Source organism: Macrobrachium nipponense, chromosome 12 (assembly GCF_015104395.2).
Source record: "Macrobrachium nipponense isolate FS-2020 chromosome 12, ASM1510439v2, whole genome shotgun sequence".
Taxonomy (NCBI): domain Eukaryota; kingdom Metazoa; phylum Arthropoda; class Malacostraca; order Decapoda; family Palaemonidae; genus Macrobrachium; species Macrobrachium nipponense.
The window spans coordinates 85,191,834-85,203,634 of NC_087205.1; the positions used below are offsets into that span (position 1 = coordinate 85,191,834).

Below are 11,801 nucleotides of genomic sequence, written 5' to 3' on the forward strand. Positions count from 1 at the left end.
TCGATATTTTCGGCATAGAACAGCGTCAGAGGCATATATTTTACCCTAATACCTACGTAATAACTCTCCATAAAATTTGTTAATATAATTTGCATAACCTTTATGGTCTGAACGGCATTTCTACATATGTATGAACTCGTTAGACAACGGCGCTAGCGGCGTTGTTAACTGAAATTTGTGCCGTAAAGATACCTTTAAAATGCCTTATTTTTTTAATGAATATTTTTGACGACCGCCGTAAAACCGATTCGCCGTTGAGTGATTGCGCCGTTAACCGCGGGCCGCCTGTATAGGGGTTCCGGCCGGCCCCCTTAAGTATTCATGGATTTTAGCTATTTGCGGGAGGTCCATCCCCCATGAATATGGGGGTTCTACTGTATATCCTCTACCACATCTGCTGAGAGAGCAACAAACCTCTCTAAGCCTGACAAGTAAGCTGCCAATGTGACAGGCATGCTGGTTAAAGGAGGCTTCTTCATAAAGGGGATGGCATAACCCTCCTTTAGAACATTGATTATCAACAGCTCTGCTCCCTTCTTTTCCCAACGTTCCCAGAAAATATGAAGTCTGGCTCCAACTTGAGTATGCAGGACGGTCAGTTCATTTTTGGGTGGAAGATCTAGAAACCGACTTCTTAGTGGAGCACGAAGGGAATCGGATACTAAATCTCAATCTAGAAAAGGGCCTTTGCCTACCACCTCGAAAGGGCTGTATTTGCAGAGGTGTTTTAACTGAAGTAACTGTCTCCCATGGGCTACTAGAGAACTGCACTAGAAGATCTTGCTTGCTCTTCTTCATTAGGTAGGAGGCTATACCAAGGACTGTTTCTTGCCTGAGGGAACAAATGTTGGCGATCTAAAGGTAAAATATATAAGAGCCAATCACAGAGATGCGACTCTTTCTGATGTAAATGGGCACCAGAGCTCTCTTTTCTTGATGATACCCGTGGTATAAAGTGAGGCTAACTTGAGGGAGCCATCCCTGATTCCCTTGTCTATGCAAAAGAGTACCAAGCCAATCTGAAGCATAAAGCTCGGGCAAAACCGACGAATCCTTGTTCTTGCAAGCCAAGGCACAAACTGTCCAATCTAGAAAGCTCATAATCTCAAACACATCAACACAGAGAACATTACTTTTACAAGGGTGAATGCCAACTTGCATCCTGAATCTACAAATCCAGAGAAGGACCTCTGGGAGGAGGCAGACACTCCCAAGGCAGGAGCTTCACCTGTAGCATATGACACTTATCTCCTCCTAGATAATCTAGGAAGAGGAAAACTGAAAGCTGCTCTTCCTTGCTCCCTTCTTTCTGTTAGCCAACCTTCCATTTTATTAAGGACTTTCTTCACTGAAGAAGACAAAAGCATCTTGGGTAATCTTGTGGAGTCCGAGATATGGGGATCCATTAAAAAAGTAGAGGCTGGAGAGGAAGAGGTAGCTGGGGAAAAATATCCTGGAAAAGTCAAGAGCAGGAACTTCAATGAAGAAGCATATGCAGAGGTGACAGCTTCTTGACCTACATCATCTTTGTCCTCAGAAGAAACTGGCAATAACGACACAGGTGCTCTAGTCTGGGGGCCGAGGGAGCCTTCTCGAGTAGGCTCAGGATACAGTCCAGTTTATTCAGAATAAGGCCTACGTGTGTGTCAGTCGTTGAAGCCACCTGAAGTTGAACGGTACAATTCCTGGCCAAAGGAGAAGTCGAAAACTGCTGAACCGGTAAAACCAGGAGAGCAGGTGTCCCTGGGTGCTTAGGTACCCCTGGGCACTGACAAGAGGCAGGCTGCTCTAACATCAAAAGAACGTTGGGTGCTGAAGGGCATAAGGGAGCAAGAAAACATTTACGTATGGGTGCCAATGGGCACTCTAGTGCTACCAAAAAAAGAGCCCAGGGATTGCTGGGTGCTCAGGAGTTACTAAGTGCTCTACTACTAAAGGAGCGTCTGACACAGCTGGGAGCACAGGCGCCTTGGCGAGAGCTGGATGCTTACAAGAAAAAGAGCACCTGAGTAGTGAGGGAGGATCTGACTCAAGATGATCTGACAAAAAACGTTCCGGGCCATCCCAGTGACTGCGAGAAGGGAGAGGCTCTTTGGGTATCTTGCAAGGTACTGAGGGGGAGTGTGTCTCCACCTCTGCACCCCTCGATGACAAATCATAAATATCCACTGAGAGACCCTTCCAATGGCTCTTGGTTGCAGCCTGAGAACCATAAGATTCTTTAGTAAGTCTTGTATTGTAGCCTTTGCTGCAATACCTAAATCCATGAGAACTACGAGTCCAACATAATGAAATGTAAAAATTAGTCAAAATCGTGAAAAACATCATAATTTGTTACCAAAATGTTTATAAAGACACCTACCACTGTCTAAATTCACTGAAAAGGCTAACAATATTGGAATACTTCGCCAAAGCTGATGAGAAACAACCAGAAAAGTATCAATTTCAGATTTTCAAGCTGCTGCCAACAACCAATGTACAGCCATCATCCACCAGAAACAAACTGAGCTCTTTGTTGTTCCTCTCTGTACTACTCTGAAAGTGGGTGGGCTCTTGTCACCTGCCCAAAACAGTTAGCGCGACCAGCAAATTTCTAAATTCTAACTGCTGAATGAGTGAGACTTTAGCTTTGTAATTACAGGGTAAGTTACTTATATAAAATGATAAGTTCATGAAGAAGGAAATTATATTACTCACCTTTTATCAAGCTCTTTATCAAAATAAACACAAAGATTCTTGGCACAATCCTTGACAAGTTGTAGAGTCTGCTTGATCTTGCCTGAGCTAAATGTTGGAGTCATAACTGACCGAACAGCTTTCCAAAATGCACCTTTTAAGCCTAATAGCATATGGTCCATCACTGGTTCGTTGAACGTTACAAAGCTGTAAGAAATACATAAAAACACTTTCATTAATTTATATGATGTATATTCCATAAACCGTAAAACTTTTGATCACAGAATTTTATCATGAAAATTTTAAGATAATTATCTATACAGGCCCCTCATACAATCAATATTTACCAACTATAGCTGATATTCAAGAACTCAAAAACAAACTAAAGGCTTATACAGGCAGTCCCCGGGTTACGATGGATTTAGCTGGTATTCAAGAACTCAAAAACAAACTAAAGGCTTATACAGGCAGTCCCCGGGTTACGATGGATTCAGCTTACGACATTCCGAGGTTAAGGCGCTTTTCAATTATATTCATCAGAAATTATTTCCAGGGTTACGACGCATGTTCCAGGGTTACAGCGCCTACAACGCTGATCTGGCAGAAGAAATATAACACCAAAATGCAAAATAATCAATATTTGAAAGTTATTTTGATGAACACTGCAATAAGAATGCAGTTTACATAGCTTTTAATCCACCCAAAGCATTAAAAGTAAGGTTCTCTTTGGATTTTTGACAATGTTCTGGCTTATGACAATTTTCGGCTTACAACGTGTCTCAAGAACGGAACCCTCATCATAAACCAGGGACTGCCTGTATACTAACAACTTCAGAAATGTTCCTAAAACAAACAATATGTACTAAGTGAGAATAACCTTAAACATCAAGGTTTCCAATAAAAGAAATCATTACTACATAAGTTACAGAAAAATTTGTAATATCTGAATACTATAGCATGCATTTACCAATAATACACAGTATTGAAACTTTTGTGGGTTTAAAAGCTTGTTTAATGCTAAGAACGAAATAAATGTTTGAAACAATTTTCTCTTTTCCTAGCTATATACAATCCTAAGCCTTTCATATATGGGAGTATCCTTCAGTACAAGCTGGAACAGTCTTTAATATGGTACGGTAATAAGGTAGTTTAAAAGGTGGAGACATTCTTTCCTTTGGATATAGGGATGAAACTGGGTAGCTGAAGTGGATACAACTTATATGTAAGGCTCTGATTTGTATACCTTAACAAATATAAAATGTTACAAAAATATGTTATTTGTTCCTATGGAAATACAACCACTGCCTTTCATATTCGTAGTGTCTCCAAGGATGAGAAGGAGGAAGAAAACTACAACAAACTAGAAGGCTAAGACAATGACAAGGAAGAAGATGAGGCAGAAGAACGTTGAGAGTGCTTCTCCCTTTCGCTGACTTATCTGACCCCTTGGTCACCTGAAATAATAGAAGTGGTGGTGGAGGCTGGAGGTTGAGAAGTCAAAATCTCGACTTGCTCAACTATTATGGTCATCACCAAAGTCACTGAGGAATGACCTGTATGATAAAAAGAACGTGCAACTACACAAGCAGTAGCAGACACATCAGCAATTAATTGGTCAATCTTTCTTTTTGTGAGCAATCCAGGAATGCAACAAGTGAGACTGTTAGGAATATTCAAAGTAGGCCAGCTTTTTCCAAGGTAATCAAATGAGGATAATTTGCTAGTTTCCTTACATTTAGTAGTTACATATCCCTCATCTTACAGGACGAACCACAGAATAGGATGAAGAATAATGGTAGCCATTAGTGAGAAAATTCTATAAGGATTCAGCTGTGTTACCAGCAGAGTGATACCATCTGAGGACCCTGGTAAATCCTTCCTAGGCTTCTGTCTCATCTTGATCCAAGAGACATAGTCATCACGCGAAAGGGAACTAGCAGATTCCTTGCATCTACAAGTAGTATAACATAGGTGAGTCAACCAACAGGAGACATATGAAATAACTACAGTATATAGTTACCTAAAGCCCCTTTGCTGGCTTTGGATTTAATGTATTCTCCATAACTGAGAAAAACAGGACCAAAAGGCACGGCAAACAATCAGAAAGTAATTACACAATGTACAGGTCATGGAACAAGGTAAAAGGATGAATACATAGTATCAAGCAACTCATCAAAAATTCAACAGGCACACGAGGAAGAGCTTATGTGGCCTCTCTTGATAGTGGCTGAAGAAAGAATGATGTGGTGACATTGAGGAAAGCATGGGGTAATCCTCTACTCTACCTCTGTCTCCACCATTTTAACAACCCTGCTACCAAGATAAAACGGCCTTTCTAACTCGCCCTGAAGGATACTCCATATGTGAAATGTGATGGTTGTATCCCAATTTAAACAATTATACCCTTTAATTACCATAATCAGTCACAGTATAGCTTTCTCTGATAAACAGTACGTACCTAGGTCTAGTGGGTTAAATTAAGTAAAAATAAATGGTTCAACACCATATGAGAAAGCGAAGGCCAGATTTCATTCCACATTTTGTACACAGAATGTTGTAATGGGAAATTATCACTGTGTAATATACTACAAGCCATTCATTCACTTCTAGTAATAATTAAATTGAAGAATGAAGCACTAATACCATGTCAGTAGTTCAAGACAAAGGAAAAAATGCAATATGTACAGTACATATATAATAAAAATTTATTCATAACACAATATAAGCTTAACCTTTCCAATCTATACTAAATATCTAGTAGCCTAACCCCCAACCTAGCAAACTTTAAAGCTGGCAAATCAATAAACACTTAAATGAAAAGTGAATAACACACACATACATTAGCACTTACTACAGCTTGGCTCAAAATTGTTAAAAAGCTTGGCAGAGAAATTTTGGCTCAGGAAGCACCACTTGCTAGCTGCCTTGTAGATTTGTGATGCATCTTTTAATAGCTCTTCTTATTGCATAGTTCATTTGGGTTATGCACTTCTATATTTGTAACCCAAACCTTATAATTTATGTAGCTTTATGAATTTTGTCCAATTTAGTACATCTCTTAATTACAGTCATTTATAATTTTTCTTATAACAGTGAGCTGTGCTTTTGAGAATGAGGGTTGGTGTGTCTTGAGTGATTTTGTGTAGTACATACTTTTTTGACCTGTGACACACTAGTACTTCCTACCCTGCCTCAGCATACCTGTGCAGGTCTGCATTGACAAAATTAAACTTTGTTTGGGTATTTGCTAGCCAAGGACCCTCATCTCCTGCATTGGTCACATAGAATTCTCCTCAAATCAGTGAGACACATCATAACTAGTTGATGGGTCATACTAATTTACCCAGAGAGATTATATAAACATCATATGCATATGTCTTCTAAGTATGCTTCTTTTGAGCTCTTCCTTTTCTGGACATATATCCATGTCTCCAGTCCCCTCTGCTAAAATGCCACTTCACATCCTGGTGACCGTTTGATTGGTCACAATAGTTCCCCAAGAATAAAGTTCATTCCCCCTGCATTTCATGCTCGCCTACAATGACAGGTGCTATCCATTGCGTATACAAAATCTCATGCAAATAATTTGTGCAGACAAATACAAAAAATAAAAAAAAATTAATTAAACTGGGTCATATATGGATGTTTTGCCTCACATGCCAATTTTTTAGAGTTCATGGCAATTTCTCTAGGCCTCTAAGCATTCATGACATCCTTGAATGGGCAGAAAGTTCATCATGTCTGACACAACTACCAACATCACTTAATTGAAGAAACAAGTAGGAACCTACTCAGAGTCACTATTTTGGTTGGCTGTGGAATCTTCATCTGAGCATTGGCACACAATATAAATCTCATAAACAGGTTCATTCCTGACCTTGGAATGCAATCATTGTTACTCTCTGAGCAGAAGATTCCAAGTCCTTCCACCTAACTGGTCAATGACCACTGACAATTCCAAGGAACCTTAGCAAATATGGGGAACTATATTAGTATGTACATCTGTTCATAACACCAACATTCCAAGAACAGTTTTTTGCTCAACACATCTTGACCTGGTGGTGAGAAAGTCACACTGATGTAGTCAAAGGAAAATCTAGATGTCTGTGCCTTCACTCCTTCAGCCTGATGAGGCTGACCTCAATTGAAATTATGAAAAGTATTGAGTATTGACAAACACCAGAATAACCTTCATTGGTCAACTCTAGCCCAATTGTGAGTGGTTTCACCAACCCTCTGGATCTGATCATATGAAAGCCAAGGGTTTATTCACTCTGAAGAAAACTTTCATATCCCTCCATGTTGTATGTGGAAAGACGCCAATCCTGAACAGGCTACTCAGTTGCCTCAGCTGGTCCAAATGGCTGTTATTGTTTCTCTTCCAAACCAATGACCCTCACATTACACAGAGGTCTTTAAAAGCATTCCTAGTCAAGATCTATAGACCCATTTTAGGTAGACCCATCTACTTAAGTAACAAGATAAATCAGGGCAGCAAAAGAGAAGGGCCATTGTAGCTTTGGTCAGGATAAATTTTGAATCCCCTTTCTACTTGCCTAAAGCTTTCCCAACTGTGCCTTTATTTGGGAAGATGTCCATCAGTCTTTGATAAAATACTTTTCTACAAGGTGCCCCATCAAGGCTACACCATACCACTAGGCTTGCTTGAGCACAGCTTTGATCCCAGGATAGTACCTATGTAAGGAGAGAAGTTTCAAGATGAGTCCCTTTATTCTACTCCGATTCTGCCTCCCCCCTCCCCCCCCCCCTTTTGGAATAAATTTTATGAAACAGTGCTGGGGACAGAAACTAAGAAAGGGTTTTGTTGCTAATGAAGGACAGAAAAAATGCATGAAGAAGCAAATCAAAGAGCATTGCAAGCAATGGTGTTCAACAGAGCCATTCATTGCAGGTAGAGATAAAATAAAAAAAGAAACTTAATGACAAGTGCCTTGCAAAGTGAAATTTTGGTATTTACTTCAATACTGTAGAAAGGTATTAGGACAAGTGCAACCTTGGAATTTTTGTGTTTGTATAAAAAAAGGTGTATATAATAGGAGGTTAATCTAGTAGTTCCTGGCTATGCTAACATGACTCCTGAAACCTCTGAGGACAAAGCAACTGCTGGAGGAACACCAACCCCCCACAGTGCTTCTCTGAGGAAAGAGCATGAACACAGCTCTCAGAAACAGGAGAGAAAATCTTTGTTGTTGGGGAAGCTCTCTTAGGAGGTGGAATGGGTAGTGAGGGCACTCTCCCTCACCCCCATCTCCAACATGGCATACTCGTTTCCAAGTTTCAGTGACTGTAACAATGAGAATGTATAAAAGGCAATGGTTTGTACTTCCATGTGAACAAAAGGATTTAAAAGTTTGGTATAGCTCACTAAAGAAAAATATGACACTGTGATTTAGTATTATTTGACAATCACTTAGAAAAGCATATACCATTTTGAAAACTATTTGGTCAATATAAACAGCAATGGCTGATCATAATTTAGCTTGTAACCTGTAAAATATGATTCTTTTTATTTTCAATACAGCAATTACAACTAAAAGCACAAATGACCATCACCACTCAAACACCATCTACAGCATTCAACAAGTTATAATCACAGACATGACAAAGACAATAGTTTTGACGTCACACATACTCTTGTATTTACTGACTGTATGAGAAGGCCTTATAAGCTAAAAATGGTAATTCAAATTATATAACATTTTTACTGCAATAACCTTTTGATATATCATTTTTTTTATTAATGAAATCACTACTGTACTGTGTTCTCAGCATGAAGTTTAATTTCAACCTATAAACTTGTGATATTGCTTATTGTACAGAGCCTTCCTTTCCAGCCCATTTCATGCCCTCAGAGGGGATCTGTAATGTTACACTAAGCAGAACTTTTCTTAAATTTGAAAATGGGACAATATTTCTTACTTGAAACCAGATACTACATAACATCATTATTAGAAAAATGTAATGAGGAAAAATGTAAAAAAAAAACAATACTTACATAACAAATGAAATCATAACAAATCACATGTAGGCAATTTACACAAAATTGCAGAGTAACTCTACTTATTAACAAGAAATAATCAAATACTACATACTTTAATTTATTGATAATGTTCAATTTTACTTCAGAGCAGCAAAATCAGCATTTTACATTAGCCTAGACTAATGCCAACAGGTTGGATTATAGCCAAATCTCTACTTCACACTAACTGTTTACCAATGTCAGCTTTAACAGCTTTTTGCACCATATATCCAAGGGGTAAGAAAACTTGGATTATGGTTGCCACTTAGACTTTTATCATTCTAGGCCCAAAAGTAATTAACCTGACCACAAAATTATCTTTAAGGATCCAATACAGCTGGGCAATGGGAAACTTACATAGCTCTGTTGCAAGGCCAAAGATTATAAAAACACTGTTGTACATGTTCAACAAAACAAGTTACAGTGCTGTGCTGTATTCTGAACTCAACTAACTTCTAAAAGTCCCTCCTCAATAATCTTTCATGTCTCTAAAGCAGGCAGTGTCCAATTATCAAATAATTTTTTTCATAGAAAGACACTGAATCTCAAGTAAAAGATAATTTTTATATTTAACAGGTTATGTTTCTTTTGCATGAAAGGAAAACCATCGAGCTGACAATTATTATTGTGCATACTTAAAATTATTCATTTTTTAAAAAATTCTGAAAACTTTAGACAAATATCTTTCAACTACAGTACAGAAATGCAGGAGTTATCATTCTTTCACCATCATTATTTCTCAGTTACCCAACAATTTAAAAAAAAAAATAACATAGTAAGCAAAAAACGCTACATATTAACAATCAGAGGTCTGACTACCCCTTTGGTTTGTAAAAATATTTTCATTTTTTTCTAAATAAATTTCAAGATAATTTTATCTTTCCAAGATATACAAACAAAAGCCTTTTATTTATATAGGAGTATTCCCAGTGCAGGCTAGAAACAGTTACTGAAACTTTCTAACTAGATTAATTGATGATACAGTACTCAGCATTTCCCCTTAAACATCAGGGTTTTATATCTAGAAAAATACAACCAGGGATGCTGTTTTCCAAGTTATGAGAATGAGCAAAAAAAAAAAAAAAAAAATATATATATATATATAGTATACATGTGTATATATATATATATATATATATATATATATATATATATATATATATATATATATATATATATATAACCACCTATTGAGCCATGCATGGTGATGCTTAGGGTGCTAGGGTTCTAAGACAGAAAAGAGTTTTTTCAGAGGATCCTGTCCTTGCAAAATGGAATATGAAAGTACAAGTCAGTATGTAACTAAACCATCATTATATGGCTAATCCAATATAATGCTCCAAATCTGCCACTCCCGTTCTTAGAAAAGGAGTGGAAGGAGTCAAATTTTTCCATCCAAAGCACTGAGATAACTCAACTCTTGTGCTTAACTTGCAAACATCATGGACAATTCCAGCAAATACTTGGCCTGCCTGCCATAAAACAGCTATTCAATTTTATTACCATTATTCAGAAGATGAAACCTATTCATATGTAACAAGCCCACACATGCCATTGACTTGAAATTCAAATTTCTAAATAATATGGTGCTCACATGAAATAAAAGAAGGTGAAGGGAAATACAGAAAGAAAAGATACCACTTATTAAAAAGAAAAAATTTATAAATGTATTAAAATGCAAGGAAGGTAGAAATGCATTGCATTTTTACTAGAACTTTTAAAAGTTACATTGTTCATACGCAAACAAACCTTCGGTCTTAACAATAGGATCATTTCTAGCGCCTAGCTGGATCCAGTTAAAAAACAGATGAAAGCAAGGAATCTTATGATATCTGGCAACGCATACGTAGATCGGGTGAAGAGTGGTCAAGGACCACTCACCTACATCACCACGTCAGTCTTTTCTTTAACTGCCTGGGCAAGAGTTGTGGTTAACCTCTCTTGGCCTTTACCCAGTTCATTGCCCATTGCACTTGTGTTTAGTGTGTGTGTGTGTTTGGCTGATATTATGCTTCTTCTGCTCCTTCTTGGCCTCGTCAATGTGTGGCCCGGAATTCCAGGTTTTCCGTGTTCTCGTTTTTTGGCTTCGGCGGCAACCGATCCCCACATCACGTGTAGCAGGTGCCATTCTAATTTTTGTACTATAACGAATCCTTGCACAGAATGCCGGGCATGGCCTAAAGAGCAGTGGAAGTTGTTTTATAGCAAGAGAGAGCATCAGAGGGTTTCGACTCTTCCTTCTTGGGAAGAAAACTGGAATCCGAGGGAGAGGGGGCTACATTAAACACAACATCACCCAGGGGCACTCTTGATACTTCCATCAATGAATCAATGGAAGAAAAGGAAGGTGACACGGGAACACTAGAATTAGCCACAGGAAGAGCGATCGCATGAGAGGGAGCAGACACATCGTCCAGACAAGGAGGATGTGAAGACTCGGAGGAATCCATTAACCGAAACAATCACACACAACATACTCGCATATTCATGGTATTTTTCTATGAGAATTATCCACAGATTACTTACTATCACCCTGCTCGCAAAATTAGAACGGCTGAGCAATGCAGTTAAACATATTGTTTCAATTAATTTTTTTCTTATAAAAACAAGAGAATGGTAATAATTTTTGAAGGATTATTGATAATCTATACTTAATTTCTCATATTCATGTATATACATATTCATAATTTTGTGCATGTATGTATATGAAATCTATGGGGGTGCTGCAGTTCCAGAGTGCCTACTGATGAGCTGCCACTGATGATAAAAAATACCACATAAACTAACTCTATCAACAATTTTACTCTTGTTCAGGACCCACAGCATCCACACTGTGAGACCCCAAGCATAATCATAAACAATGCAAACAGTCACCAACCAAAGATATAACCAAGAAAACTTTGACCATAAATCAGTGGACATTGCATTAAGATTAGATGTCTGCACCCAACAACAACCTAAGTAGAAGTGCTGAATTACCACTTAATAGCCTTCTTCCCAAACTTCAACAACTGTTTCCAGCTTGCTTAAGAAATATTCCTGTATATATAAGGCAATGGCTTGTAGCATTCTCAGAATCAATAAT

The 11,801-nt window shown here is 38.1% G+C and overlaps 1 protein-coding gene and 1 pseudogene across 5 annotated transcripts in view; one reads left to right on the forward strand and one right to left on the reverse strand.

Moving 5' to 3' along the window:
- LOC135224629 (probable cytochrome P450 6a13) overlaps positions 1–11,801 on the forward strand; it is a 216,421-nt gene that overhangs the window by 55,174 nt on the left and 149,446 nt on the right. The window lies entirely within an intron of this gene.
- The window catches only part of LOC135224865 (cytochrome P450 6B7-like), a 58,671-nt pseudogene that overhangs the window by 45,493 nt on the left and 1,377 nt on the right, over positions 1–11,801 (reverse strand).